Raw genomic sequence first — 13413 nt, 5'->3', positions numbered from 1 at the left:
AACTTTTGGGGGCGCGTGTGGCAGGTGGACAGTGACTGGCCGTCCACGTCCATCATCGACCTCATGTCCACCGGCACTGGCGATGGACAGGTCGTGGGCTCCTCCGAGGGTGAGTATGGCATGGGAGGCGGCAGGGCACATTGTGCCCCAAGTGGGTCGGTCTGTCTCTTATATGTTCTACTCTTTTTCGCCAGAGACCACACCTTCACTTAAACCCCGTCGTCGTGCATGAAGATTGCAGATGGAGGACGTAGTGGTCGACGCGGAATACAAAGAAAGTGAACGATGGGTGCCATCGTAGGATAGCTTTAGGGTTCGGCCTTTTTATCCTAAATGTTCAAAATGTAATTAAAACTTTTCAAAATGTAATAAATTCCGTCTTGTTTATATGGAGATCCGTTGTGTTTGCATGAATTTCGTCTGGTTAATTCATTTATTGGTTGAAATGTACGTGGAAAGCGTTGAATGGCCGACTCCCGCATTCATATATATGGACTAGTGCCTCTGCCCGTGAACGGTTGCCCAAGCAAATTTGTGGGTGAGCGTCGGACATGTCCTAACTAGTAAAGCAGCTAGCCAGTGTCACGCGGGAAACTTAATCATATCACCGTGTCCGTGAACGGGAACTCACCTCTATATGTGCGAGACCTGCACGGCCAGGAGCATGAGGCGCATGTCGCGCTGCTGACCGTGCCCGGCCGGTAGCGCGTACGCAGGTCGGCGGGTGGCCGGCCGGGTGTACGTTCAACGTTGACCGGGGTCCATGCATGCATGGCCGGCCGGCTGACGTCGCGTGCAGAAGCGGCAAAGGCCTCTGCTCGCTCGCACGCACGCACGGATGCCGCTGTCCGCTCAGATAGATACTCCCTCCGTCCCAAAATATAAAAACGTTTTTAACACTATGCTAATGTCAAAAACGTTTTTATATTTTGGGACGAAGATAGTACTAGATACTTCCGCACCGGTACGTCGTACCGCGCAGGAGGTGGTACGGGCACGACCCGGACGCGGCCGGCACTGCATCTGCACCGGTCGTCGTCGTCGTCATCTGCAATGAGTTGCACTGAAAAAAGAACGACTATGTGAGCACATTTTTTTTTGAAAGGGGGCTCCCCTTCCCCGGCCTCTGCACCAACTAGGGATACATACGACCATTTTAATATGAGTACCAAGATAAACATTATCCTCAGAATGTTTTAAATGAGTATCAAGATATTTTTTGATGAGTGGTTCCACCACATACCAAACTTGATCCTCAATAAATGGGGAAAACCCCTGTGCATCACCTGTCAATTCTAGGAATTGAACTCGGGTCGTTAGACTGCACAACCGCATGCCCAACCACTGAGCCAAGGCTCTCTTTGCTATAAAATGGGAGAGATTTTCACTTCCCGGTCTCTGCACCAACTAGGGATGCATACGACCATTTTAGTATGAGTACCAAGATAAACATGGTCCTCCGATTTTTTTTTATGAGTATCAAGATATTTATTGATGAGTGGTTCCACCACACACCAAGCTTGATCCTCAATAAATGGGAAAAAACCCCTGTGCATCACCTGTCAATTCTAGGAATTGAACTTGGGTCGTTAGACTATGTGAGCACATATGAAGACAGCACAAGAAACACGTTCGTACGTGCCCTAGAGAGGGCTGCTGTCCCGTCGTATCTACTCCCTCCGTTCCAAAATAGACTCACGCTCACTCACTAGACCATGCGATTCGATTCTTCATTTCGTTTTCTACTGTGCAAGAGTACTACTGTCACATGCATTATTTGAATCGTATATGGAACCCTTTTTAGAATGTCACAAATATTTCTTTTAACACGTGAGCATTTTTTAAAACGAATTTTTTTATTGTATTAATATTTTTAAAATGTGACAAACATATTTTAAAAATGTGCGGACATTTTTTACATATCACTAACATTTTATTTGAATGCTATCAGCATTTTCTAAAGCTGCGCGAGCATTTTTTTACACATCGTGAACATACTTTAACGCCAGATGAACGAACGTTCATTAAAGTTTAAGTAAATATTATTCCATTTCAACAATATAAAAAAAATTAATAAAAAGAAAAACCAGCAAAACAAGACATGGACAAGCCCAGGTATTAAGCAGAAGAGGCGAGCCTTTGTTTTGTCTCACAACAGGCGAGACAAAGGAGTGGGGCTTAGTTCCAAGAGGGTTTCTCGTGCCGCTGTCGTCGCCGCCATCTGAGAAATTTAGGTCCCCTCGCCTCCGTCTGCCATCTTGGCGCTGAGAAGTGGTCGGACCTTAGATCTTCAGGACCTCTATGTTCTTCGTCAACGTATGGAGATCATCATAGTTTGGTGAGAATAAATTTCACTTGTTCTTTAGGCGCTGCAATCATAGTTTGGTTAGAGAGTTTTCCGTCCTCTCGCAAATCCGATCTGATAAAGTTATGTGGTTGTGTCAAGTTTTTTTTTGTTCATCTGATTCTTTGTGGAGGTGAAATCTTTTCATCGACACCATGGTGAAGATATAGTGATTCGACAGCCTGCACTTCTAGGGGATCATCCCAGGCCCAATTACGTTCATCGATCTTTTTGGATGGGCGACTCAAGGCGCTTTCAAAAACCATTATTGGTAAAGTTCGTGTGGGTGAAAGCGTGAAAACATCGTTTCTCCAGTCCAATTGCAGCCTCTTTACCATAGTCTTTGGAGTATTTCTTCGAGCAGAGATTGATACCGTGAAGAGGGTATTTTCAAGAGGTTTCATGGTAATTAAGTCATAGGACTTACTTTGTATTTTCTTGAATCTCATATTCGAAGTCGGTGTACCTTAATTGTTATGAGCATGAATAAAGTTACAAGTGTTTCTAAAAAAACAGGCGAGGCAAAAATGCTGCCTAATCTTCTGCCCCATCAGGATTTCAGGAGTGCATCCTTGTCTCGCAACATCCCGTGCAAATTTTGATGTATAATCAAAGGAGGAAGAAGGCTAATCTAAGATGCTCTTTGGGTGTGTTTATTTGGTTGGAAGGGGGGGTGGGGTTCAGGAGTGCAATTAAGGGTCCACGATTTGGTTGCTGTTTCGGGCTAGACCAAAAGCTCGTAGGTCGCGAGCTTAGTGAATGCTTGATAGTTCGCAGCTCGCTTCTTAATGAACAGAGACGATCATAGATTACCGCTCAGTAAATTAACGAGCTAACAAGTTTCACGAGCAGCTCGTTAAGTTTGTTAGTACAACAGAATATATAATCTTATCATACATGACAACATTTCATCGCACATAAACCTATCTACCCAACCTAATTGGTCCATCCCGACCAATAAGAAAAAGCAAACTAGTGCACCTTCTGCTTTAGTCACCATATTTCCTCATTAAAATTACACCCACACTCTCATCTTATAGGCCGTAACACATAGTAATCTGTTAACGAACGCTCGCGAGCCCTTACGAGCTTAACGAGTTTTAAATGAGTAGAGCCGTAAAGAGTTTTTTTGCTTGTTAAGCTTAACAAGCCGAGCCTTAACAAGCCAAGACTTAATGAGCCGAGCAGCTTGTTAATCCAAACTTGCAGCCTTAGGGAGTCTTACTCTCCTCTGTTGTGTTTTGATTAAGGTAGTCGTTGTTGTAGCCAAAGCCAAGTCGGGCAGTTCTTCACTTTGTTTTCCCGTCGAAGCAAAAAAAAAAACTCTACTATAGTCCGTTGGGCCTTGCGACCTGGAATGACATTGCGTGGATGGTTTGCAACTGTCACGATTGGCTCACTGATCCACATGGTGAGTTGCATTTGCTTGGGTGTAGCACAATAGTCCAGGAGCATGAGCCTGGTGCTTGATTCCATTGGGTGACGCCAGCCAACATTTCTCGTGCATTTGTGCAGATCGAGTCTCCATGGGAGGAGCCTCGAGATCGGAGAAGATTATCTCCAAGCCTGGCAGCTTCGGCTGGTTGTGATTGGATATACACAATGGTCAAGCCATTTGTCTTGTACGACTGCTGATTAAGATTGTCTCGCCATAATGTACGTGCGATGTGTCCTTAAGCACAAGCAAACACCAGTTGTTAATCTGTCTGTGTGATCTGGGGATCATGCACTCATCTATTTTGCACCTAAGAAACGAGCACGCACATGGCGGACCAGTCAAACATGCAGCATTGACTGTTAGAGACTACTATGCTTGATTCATTGGTTTGGGCCGACATATACTCCATGCCCATGTGAGCACACTCCTAGAGACAGAGTGAGAGCAAGATACTGACGGGGATGATGATAACGATGGAGGCATAATATTCTGGCTCATTTGCAGAGAGAGAGAGAGAGAGAGAGAGAGAGAGAGAGAGAGAGAGAGAGAGAGAGAGAGAGAGAGAGAGAGAGAGAGAGAGAGAGAGGCTACCTTTAAGTCAATTTGCATGCATGATTGCATCAATCGTTTTCCTTTCTCATCTCACCGATGATAATGATAATGCCGGCCGGGACCGGAAAGGAATATGCATGCAACACTTGATGGATGGGTGGACGCAGCCAGGTGCCTCGATCCGTTTATATGTCGCCAAATATATGTGCAGTGCAGAGTTATGTTGTTCTCTGGTGTACGCGAAGTTAACTCGACAACAAGTTTGAGATAATTATCGTGTTCACTTGTTGTATAGTAGGCTAGCATCGTCAGAATACATGCATGCATGGAGTATGCTGGAGGTCAGTATTTTGGCAAGTATTCCCTTCATTTCTAAATATAATACTCCCTCCATTTCTAAATATTTGTCTTTCTAGAGGTTTCAACAAGTGAGTACACATGAAGCAAAATGAGTGAATCTACACCCTAAAATATGTCTATATACATCCGTATGTGACAGTCCATTTGAAATCTCTAAAAAGACAAATATTTAGGAACGAGGGAGTACCTTTTAGAAATTTTAACATGACCTACATATGAATGTATATATAGATATTTTAGAGTGTAGATTCACTCATTTTGCAACATATGTAGTCCGTATCGAAATCTCTATAAAGCATTATATTTGGGAACGGATGGAGTACCACGTAACCGTATGTGCACCCACCCAAGCCATACTATGATCTGCTACTAGTGTAGTACGGGAAGGGAGAATATTATACGGAGAGAATATTATACGGAATCCAACATTCGAAGAAAACCGGTGAAAACCACGTGAAAACGATGTTTTGAAGTTACTTTTCTTTAAATATGTGATGTTAAGAGGGTTATGTACTATTGACATGCAAAATTTCAAGTTCAAACACATTACAGGATGTGAGCTATCAACAAGACAAAATCGGCGTTGAATAGTGCTGAATAGTAACGTCACTATTTATTGCTGAATTTCTCTTTTTATAGCTCGCATTCCGGTGTTTTTAAATGAAATTTCACATGATAATAGAATATTGTCCCCTCAACATCCCATAATTTTTTCAGATTTTTTAGAACTTTTAAACATAGAGTTCATAGAGTTTTATTTGAATGTTGGTTTTCGTATGATATTTTCCCGTGTATTACATCATGTGCATGCATGCACCGCCATGGGTGCTCACTCCGACCGCCTCGATAGTCAATTCTTCCTTTCTTTCTACTGTGGAGTACGTGTTCAACAGTGTGCAACAATACTCTCACTTGGCTTGGACGCCCTCAGATCGACAGAACAACACTGTGCAACTAACAAGCAAGCTGAACTACGTAGCACTAGCTACCAGGCAGCTGGTCTCTAAACTAAGCATCTGCTTGGCCTTTGGTCACACTCACACGTGGTCGTGTCACGCTGGAAATCATCATGATTCATATCGCCGTACGAGTACGTACGTACCGCCGGCCCCGGACAAATTAAAAGAAAAGGTGCGAGGCGATGTGACGCAAACAAACATAGTACTTTATTATTATTATTTTGAGAGCAGGCCAACGAACATAGTTAAGCAAAGTAACACCTAGTACAAACACGCTTGATCGGTCTGCACTAGCTAGCTGATTGCCTATCTTCTGCCTAACAAAATGGTGTCTCGTTATCATGCGCGCACGTAGCTAAGCTAGCTACAAACGACGCGCGCACGCACGAGAAAATCGAAGCATTTTAGGGTGTGTTTGGTTGCCTGCATAAGGCACAACCAGACCCGCGCGGGAAAGGAACGGGCTGTTTGGTTGCCTAGTTTTACTATTGGGTCTGCACAGCACAAAACTTAAAGCACCTCTGGACCTGACTCACAGGAAACGCACGAATCGGCAGTTTCTCCTGGGTCAGACCCGAGCGGTGCACGTGGGTGGTGGCGGCTGCACGCGCGCGGCCACGCTCGAGAAGCCGCGTTGCTTCCCGAAGCACCGGCAGTTATTAGCCTCACCGCCCCTCACCGCTCCCTCTCCCCACTCTCCCAACTCTCACCGGCGGCGGCGGATCGGAGCAAAGCAAGAAGACCACCGGACTCAATCACCCGCGAGCGGATCATCACTTGGCCGGCGGCAATGGCGGTAAGCACTTCTCTCTGTTCGACATGCAGAACTTTTTCCCGTTCGATCCGGCGATAGATTCGATCCACGGCGGAGGGGAATGGGGAACAGAGGTAGATAAGCATATAGAGGTAGTTCATACGAGTTCATAGTAGTTCAAAGTAGTTCATGCAAGATCGGAATAGAGGTAGATGCGGATGCAGAAGGGGGATTGGGGGTACACAACGGACACCGGCTCACCGCGGCGGCCGTCACGGCCGTGCGGGCCAGCGGGTCGAGCCGCTGGCCTTCATCTTCTTCTTCATCGCCGTGCGGGCCGGCGGGTCGTCATCGTCGTCCTCGGCGGAGTCGAGGTCGATCTGCCAGCAACGACGGCCTGGCTCCGGCGCCCTCGCTGGCATCTGCACCACTTCTTCCTCCTCCTTAGGCTCCCCACCGATGACCGCCGGCGGCGCAATAGCCGTCTCCCAGTACACTGCGGCACGACGGTCATTAGGAGCCCAGTAGTTCTTGTACTTGCACCACTTCTTCCTCTGTTTAGCGTCGTCGGAGACGGCCTGATTCATGGCCCAGCGAATGAGGTCAACTGCCATCGCGCCCTTCGCTGGGTCAGGAATCAACGTCTTCAGCTCTTCTGCAGTGGCCTTCATGAGCACTGCATTAGATTCCTTCTGCATGTCAGGCATGGAGCCGAAGTTTGAGCACACCTCCATGGTGTTCTCAAACTTGGTCCGGTCACCAACTGTCCACCCGAGGAAGAAGGCCCTCCAGCCAATACCCCAAGGGAAGGGGTTGGCGTTGGAGCTGGAGCTAGAGCTCATGGCGATGGGGAGGAGAAAGGTTGATAGTGAGAGAAGAGAGGGGGTGGGTAAGTAGTGTTGGGCAGGGTGAGTAAATATAGGGGCGTTGGAGAGGAGGAGAAGAGTGACAGTCATGCCATTTTAACTACATGCTCTTCAATAAGCCATGAACTTTGTGTTGTGCGTGACTCCATGAATTGTGTGCAGATCGAGGAGAGCAATGAGGTGCTCCCGGCCGTTGACAACAAGGGCAAGCAGCCCCTTCACCCAATGCCCGACGAGGTTGTGCTGCCGCCCACCGCCGAGGAAGACCTGAAGACGCCTGAGGGTGGCGACGACGAGGGCATGGAGGAGCCCCCCCCAGCAACAAGCGCGGCAACTACGTCCACTACCAACAAGAGGATGGCCCGACTCATTTCTGCAAGGTCATCCTTGCACCGAAGCTTGAGTGCATCCCCATGCCCCTAGACTTCACCAAGCACTTCGTCGCAGTGCCGACGGACTTCAAGCTCAGGAACAACACCGGCTGCTCCTGAAAGGTGACAGTGAAGCTGATGAACAGCAGGGTGACCTGGATCAGGGTTGGGCCACCTACGCAGCCGTTCATCAGATCAAGATCGGCTACATGGTGAAGTTCAAGCTCCTCACTCCCGACACCCTCAAGGTCATCATCTTCAACGACGATGGCATTGAGGTCGTCAACAAGTGCGGGAAGCACGACGAAGCCTTCGCCGTCAAGGAGTTGGGCCAGGGCCTCCCTAAGTACTATCGAGTCTGCTTTGAACTGTTTATGTTTATGGTTTATGCGTAGAACTGTTATTAAGTGTGGTACTGCTTATCTAAACTATGCTCTTAAGTAGTTGATCCTCTGTTTATACTCTGCTCTGCTTATGATGTGTGCTTACATGGTTGTGCCGAAGTGTGCTGGTAACCTCACCAACTAGCCAAAGAGGTTACCACACACCAGGCGTTGCATACAACCAAACACCATGCCTTGGGTTTGTCCACTAACATGCAGGCAACCAAACACCAGGCAGTGTGGTTCTGCCCATGCAAGCAAGAGGGCATGCAGGCAACCAAACAACATGCAGATGGTAAATTTGAGGCTGCATTTGCATAGCCAGGTTGAGTTGAGAAGTGTATGCAATGTAGATACTGTAGCGCACGGCAACCAAACACGCCCCTAGTTTCCCACCACTTGACCCCAAGTCCAAGAAAAAGATGATGCGTCGGCCTCTACAGCAAGCGAAACAACTATAGCAATCATCCAAAAGAGTCTAGTGCATCCACGATAGGTTTCAAACTTGTAGGGTTTATTATAGACACTGTTGATGACGGTTGGCTGTACTTTTCAAAATATCGGCCAAAATCATCGTTTTGATCTTTTTGGTCAAAGTTTAGCACAGTTTGGCCCCTCTTCGAAAGTTTGTCTGGATTTGATCCTTTTTTTACCGATAGGAACTACTAGGCAGTAGTAGTAGGTTTCATCACGTTATCGTGAGGATCGATGGGAGACCGTACGGGCAGTGTCGCAGGAACACGACTGCTACATGAGGCGCAAGGGGCATGCATCGCGCTTTTGACCGGCCGGATACACGTACGCAGCTCGGCGGGGTGTTCGTCCAACGTGCATGCATGCATGGCTGGCCGGCTGACGTCGCGTGCAGAAGCGGCAAAGGCCTCTGCTCGCGGCAAATTTGACAATTTTGACCTATAATCGAAAGCAAATCACAGAATGAACTGGTTCCGAAACTATTTCACACCCCTAACCCTTTTGTGTAGCGCCCGCCACGCCGGCGCCACACCCTACGGTGCAGCGCCTAGCTCCGGGGCGTTGCACCACTGTCCACCGTGGCAGCCCACGGGCCCGCACCCAGCCGTGCAACGCCTCCGAGCTAGGCGTTGCACCTATAATGTGCAGCACCTAGCCGCTAGGCGTTGCACGTGTAATGTGCAGCGCCTAGCCGCTAGGCGCTGCACTGTGACTTATCCAGCCACTTGGCTGGGCCCCCTCCCCCTCCCCCACCCCCCCCACCACACACTCTCTCACTCTCTCCCCGAGCTTTGCCCCCTCTCCCACTCTCCCCCCCTCTCAAATCTTCTTCCAAATCTTGCAAATTTGAAGAATTTGTCCGTGGATTTCGAAGTCAAACCCTCCCTCAAGGTAATAATCTCCGATCCCCTTGTTTTGATCGAACTAAAGTTCTCCCATTGCTCATTTGTTGGTAGTTTGGGGAAACCCTAGTTTAGTTTGGATCTAGAGATTTGCATGAAGATGTGAGATGTTTGTTTGCCAATTTCTATGATTAGGTTTTGTTAGTATGCTAGGGTTATTCTTATGGGTGTTCTTATGTTGGTGCTAGGTTTAGGTTTAGGGCTAGGGTTATGGTTAGGGTTAGGTTTAGGGTTAGGGTTATGGTTAGGGTTAGGGTTGTTGTTTTATATATATATATATATTAGGGTTTGTATTCGGTGTTAATCCATGGATTAGTACTCATGGAAGCAATGTTACCTTGTGTTCATTGCTTATAGGGATGGGAAGAACATGTGTGTTTGTTCATCATGGGGACAAAGACGCCTTTTTGAAAGGCAATAAAGAACCGGACACGGATGAGCTTGACATTGTGTTTGATAGTAGTCCTAGCTATGCGGAGCTCTTGCAACAAGTTAGGAAAGATTTGAATTGGATGGACCCTAGTGATATCATTGAGTTGGAGGGAAGGCATAATGTCGATTTTGGAATGCACATCCGTTGGAAGACAATGCGTGTAAACTCGGAGCAACGTTGGGTTGCATACAAGGAGACGGTGGCCGAATCACTAGACAAGGCTCTTGAGTTATTTGCAACGAAGAAGGTTGAGTCAAGTTTGCATTTGGACTTGAACCGGAACCCCTCCCCTTTGGTTGCTAGTAGCCCCCCACCCTTGAAGCAAGATGAAATTGTTGAACCTCTTTTGACCCAAGAAGTGAGGCCAACATTGAGCCCGTGTAGAAACAACCAAGATGAATCTTTGCAAGAGGACAACGATGAGTATGCGGACGATGACAATGAAGTTGATCTCCATGACAACAATGTGGGTGATCTCGACAAATATCATTTGCAAGAGACAATGGACCATTCCATCCCTTTTTCCCGTGCATATGCATCGGACTCGGATGACGATGGTCCCGATGAACAAGTTGATGCGGAGGGGTTCACGGTGAAGGAGGCCGAAGCTTTCGAGAAGGTATTTGGTCGGGATCATCGGACTACATTGTTCAAGGATGTTAGTCTCGCGGATGAAGCCGTGGTAGATGGTGGCCAATGTGTAGCTCTTGGGGTTAGGCCAAGCTCTCACCGTGATTTGGTAGACGACCAGAACCGGATTGCTAAAGGTTCTAAGTTCGAGAGCTTGTTGGATTTGAAGATGTGGCTCGACAACTACTCGGTTACGCATTATCGTCCACACAAGGTGGTGCACTCGGACGTCAATGTGCGCTACACGGTTGCATGTGCATGTGAAGATGAAAAGGAGGTCCAACTTGGACTTAAAAGAGGCCGTGGTGGTGGTAGAGGTCGTGGAAAGGAGGTCCAACAAGGAGTGGCAAGACGCCGTGGCGGTTGTCCGTGGATTGTGCGTGCAAGACCATGGAAAAGAGGTCCTACTTGGCATGTAGTGAGTTGTGTGCCAACTCACATGTGCCAAGGCAAAAGGGTGGATGGCAAGATTGTGTCCCAAGACCACAAACAACTCACGTCCGAGTTCATCGCTTACAGGCTCTCGAACTCAATATCCACACTTCCAACAATGAGCGTCCAACATGTCATTGACCTTGTGAAAGCCATCTTTCATTACCAAGTGAAATACGGCAAGGCATGGAAGGCGAAGCAAGCCGCATTTAAGATGTTGTATGGTACATGGGAGGAAGCATACAACCGAATCCCTAGGTTGTTGTTAGCCATGGCCGCGACAAACCCGGGCATGGTTCATGTGGTCGAGCCTCATGGGCACCAAACAACGGTTCATGAAGGAAGGAAAGTCTGAGTATTTGGCCGTGCTTTTTGGGCGTTCGAGCAATGTGTGAGGGCTTTCGAACATTGTAGGCCGGTCATCGCAATTGATGGCACGTTCTTGACCGGACAATACAAGGGCACCTTGTTGGTTGCGATAGCAAGTGATGCCAATAACCGGGTGTTGCCATTGGCATTTGCTTTGGTTGAGGTGGAAAACAATGACAACTGGGAGTGGTTTCTGCATCTTTTGAGGACGAAGGTGTTACCCGCTCAAAGGGAAATTTGTGTCATATCGGATCGGAATCAAGGAATTCTTAACGCCGTGGAGATTGACATTCCCGGGCATGCTCCGTTGCACCATCGATGGTGCATGAGGCACTTTTGTTCGAACTTCTATAGGGCATGTGGCCTTAAGGAGTTGGCCGATGATCTTCAAGATTGTTGTCTCGCTTTCTCCGATAAGCGCTTCGCCACTTTGTACAACAAATTGCTCGCACACAAAAAACTTGATCCCGGGGGTCAAGACTTTCTCAATAGGCACATTCAATACCGGAACAAGTGGGCACGTGCTTTTGATGAAGATGGCCGGAGATACGGTCAAATGACAAGCAATATGGCCGAATGCTTCAATAGGGTGCTCAAAGGTGCACGTGGATTACCCGTGACGGCAATAGTTCAATACACATTTGACAAGATGAATGCGTACTTTGTAAAGTACTCGATGGAAACCGATGCACAGATAGCGGGTGAGAACCCACGGAAGTACAAGTACAAGTTCCCACCCAAAGTTGATGAATGGTTGCTATTTCAATCACGGAAGGCGGACTCAGAAGAAGCTATATTATATGACAATGAGGAGTGGAAGTACGAAGTGAAAGAGCCAGGAGGAACCACAAACGATGGCCGGCAACATGGAGGTCGGGCTTTCAAGGTGTCGTTAACACAATGTGATTGCACTTGCGGGAGGCCATTGTTGCTTCATCTCCCATGCTCACATTTGTATGCCGCCGGCCGCGTTAGGAATGTGGACATCAATCACCCACGCACCGTGAGGGAGTCCCAGTTCTCAATCATGACGGTCAAGAAAACATGGGCTCCCCGCTTTCACCCATACTTTGACCAATCACAATGGCCGGAGTATCATGGAGTTCAACTATGGCCGGATCCGGAGTTGAAGGTTGTTAAACGGGGTAGACGTAAGACAAAGCGTCTTAGAGGCGACATGGACGGAAGGGGCCATGGTGGGCGCCGCGAAGCGGGCAACGACCAATTCCAAGAGCCTCGTGAGAGCTCCCGTTGTGGGGAGTGCAAAGGTCATGGCCACAACAAAAGAAAATGTACGAAACCAAGGAAAAGGTCCAAGAAAAATGATGCAAGCACAAGCCAACATGGAGCTACACAAGGGAGCCAACCAAGTGGTAGCCAACCTAGTGGTCGCCAACCTAGTGGTAGCCAACCAAGTGGTAGCCAACAAGTGGGAAGCCAACCTAGTGGTAGCCAACCTAGTGGTAGCCAACAAGTGCCAAGGCAACCAAGTGGTACCCAACAAGTGCCTAGCCAACCAAGTGTTAGCCAACCTAGTGGTAGCCAACAAGTGCCAAGGCAACCAAGTGGTAGCCAACAAGTGCCTAGCCAACCAAGAGGTCGGCAACTTGGACTTACAAGAGGCCGTGGTGGTGGTAGAGGTGGTGGTGGTGGTCTCGGCCGTGGTGGTGGAAGAGCTCGACGTGGTGGTAATGGCCGTGGTGATGGTCTTGGCCTTGGTGGTGGACTTGGCCGTGGTGATGGACAAGCGCAAGTTCGTTATAGAGGAATGTTTGGATACCTAGATGGACCGTTTCCGTATGTTCCTCACTAACTATAATGTATCATATGTTCTTGTTTTTCCATATGTTCTTCTTTTTCATATTTGCTTCCATTTGTTCTTATTGTCCTTACTAACCATTATGTTCCACTCATTGTAGGTATGGCGGCTTCCCAACCCAACAAACCAACGATGAAGGAGGATGGCGAAGATGAGATGGCCGGATGGTGGGAGAAGGCGGCGAAGTAGCTTAGAGAGGAGGATGCAGCCAAGCTAAAGAAGAAGAAGGAAGAGGAGCTTGAGAAGGAGAGGAAGCGAAAACAGAGTGCGGCAAATGCGATGCGCGCTAGGGAGCAAGCGTTGATGAGGCAAGTTGAGGAGGCACAG

Source organism: Aegilops tauschii, chromosome 2 (assembly GCF_002575655.3).
Source record: "Aegilops tauschii subsp. strangulata cultivar AL8/78 chromosome 2, Aet v6.0, whole genome shotgun sequence".
In the NCBI taxonomy this organism is placed as follows: domain Eukaryota; kingdom Viridiplantae; phylum Streptophyta; class Magnoliopsida; order Poales; family Poaceae; genus Aegilops; species Aegilops tauschii.
This window is presented reverse-complemented; position numbering follows the sequence as displayed.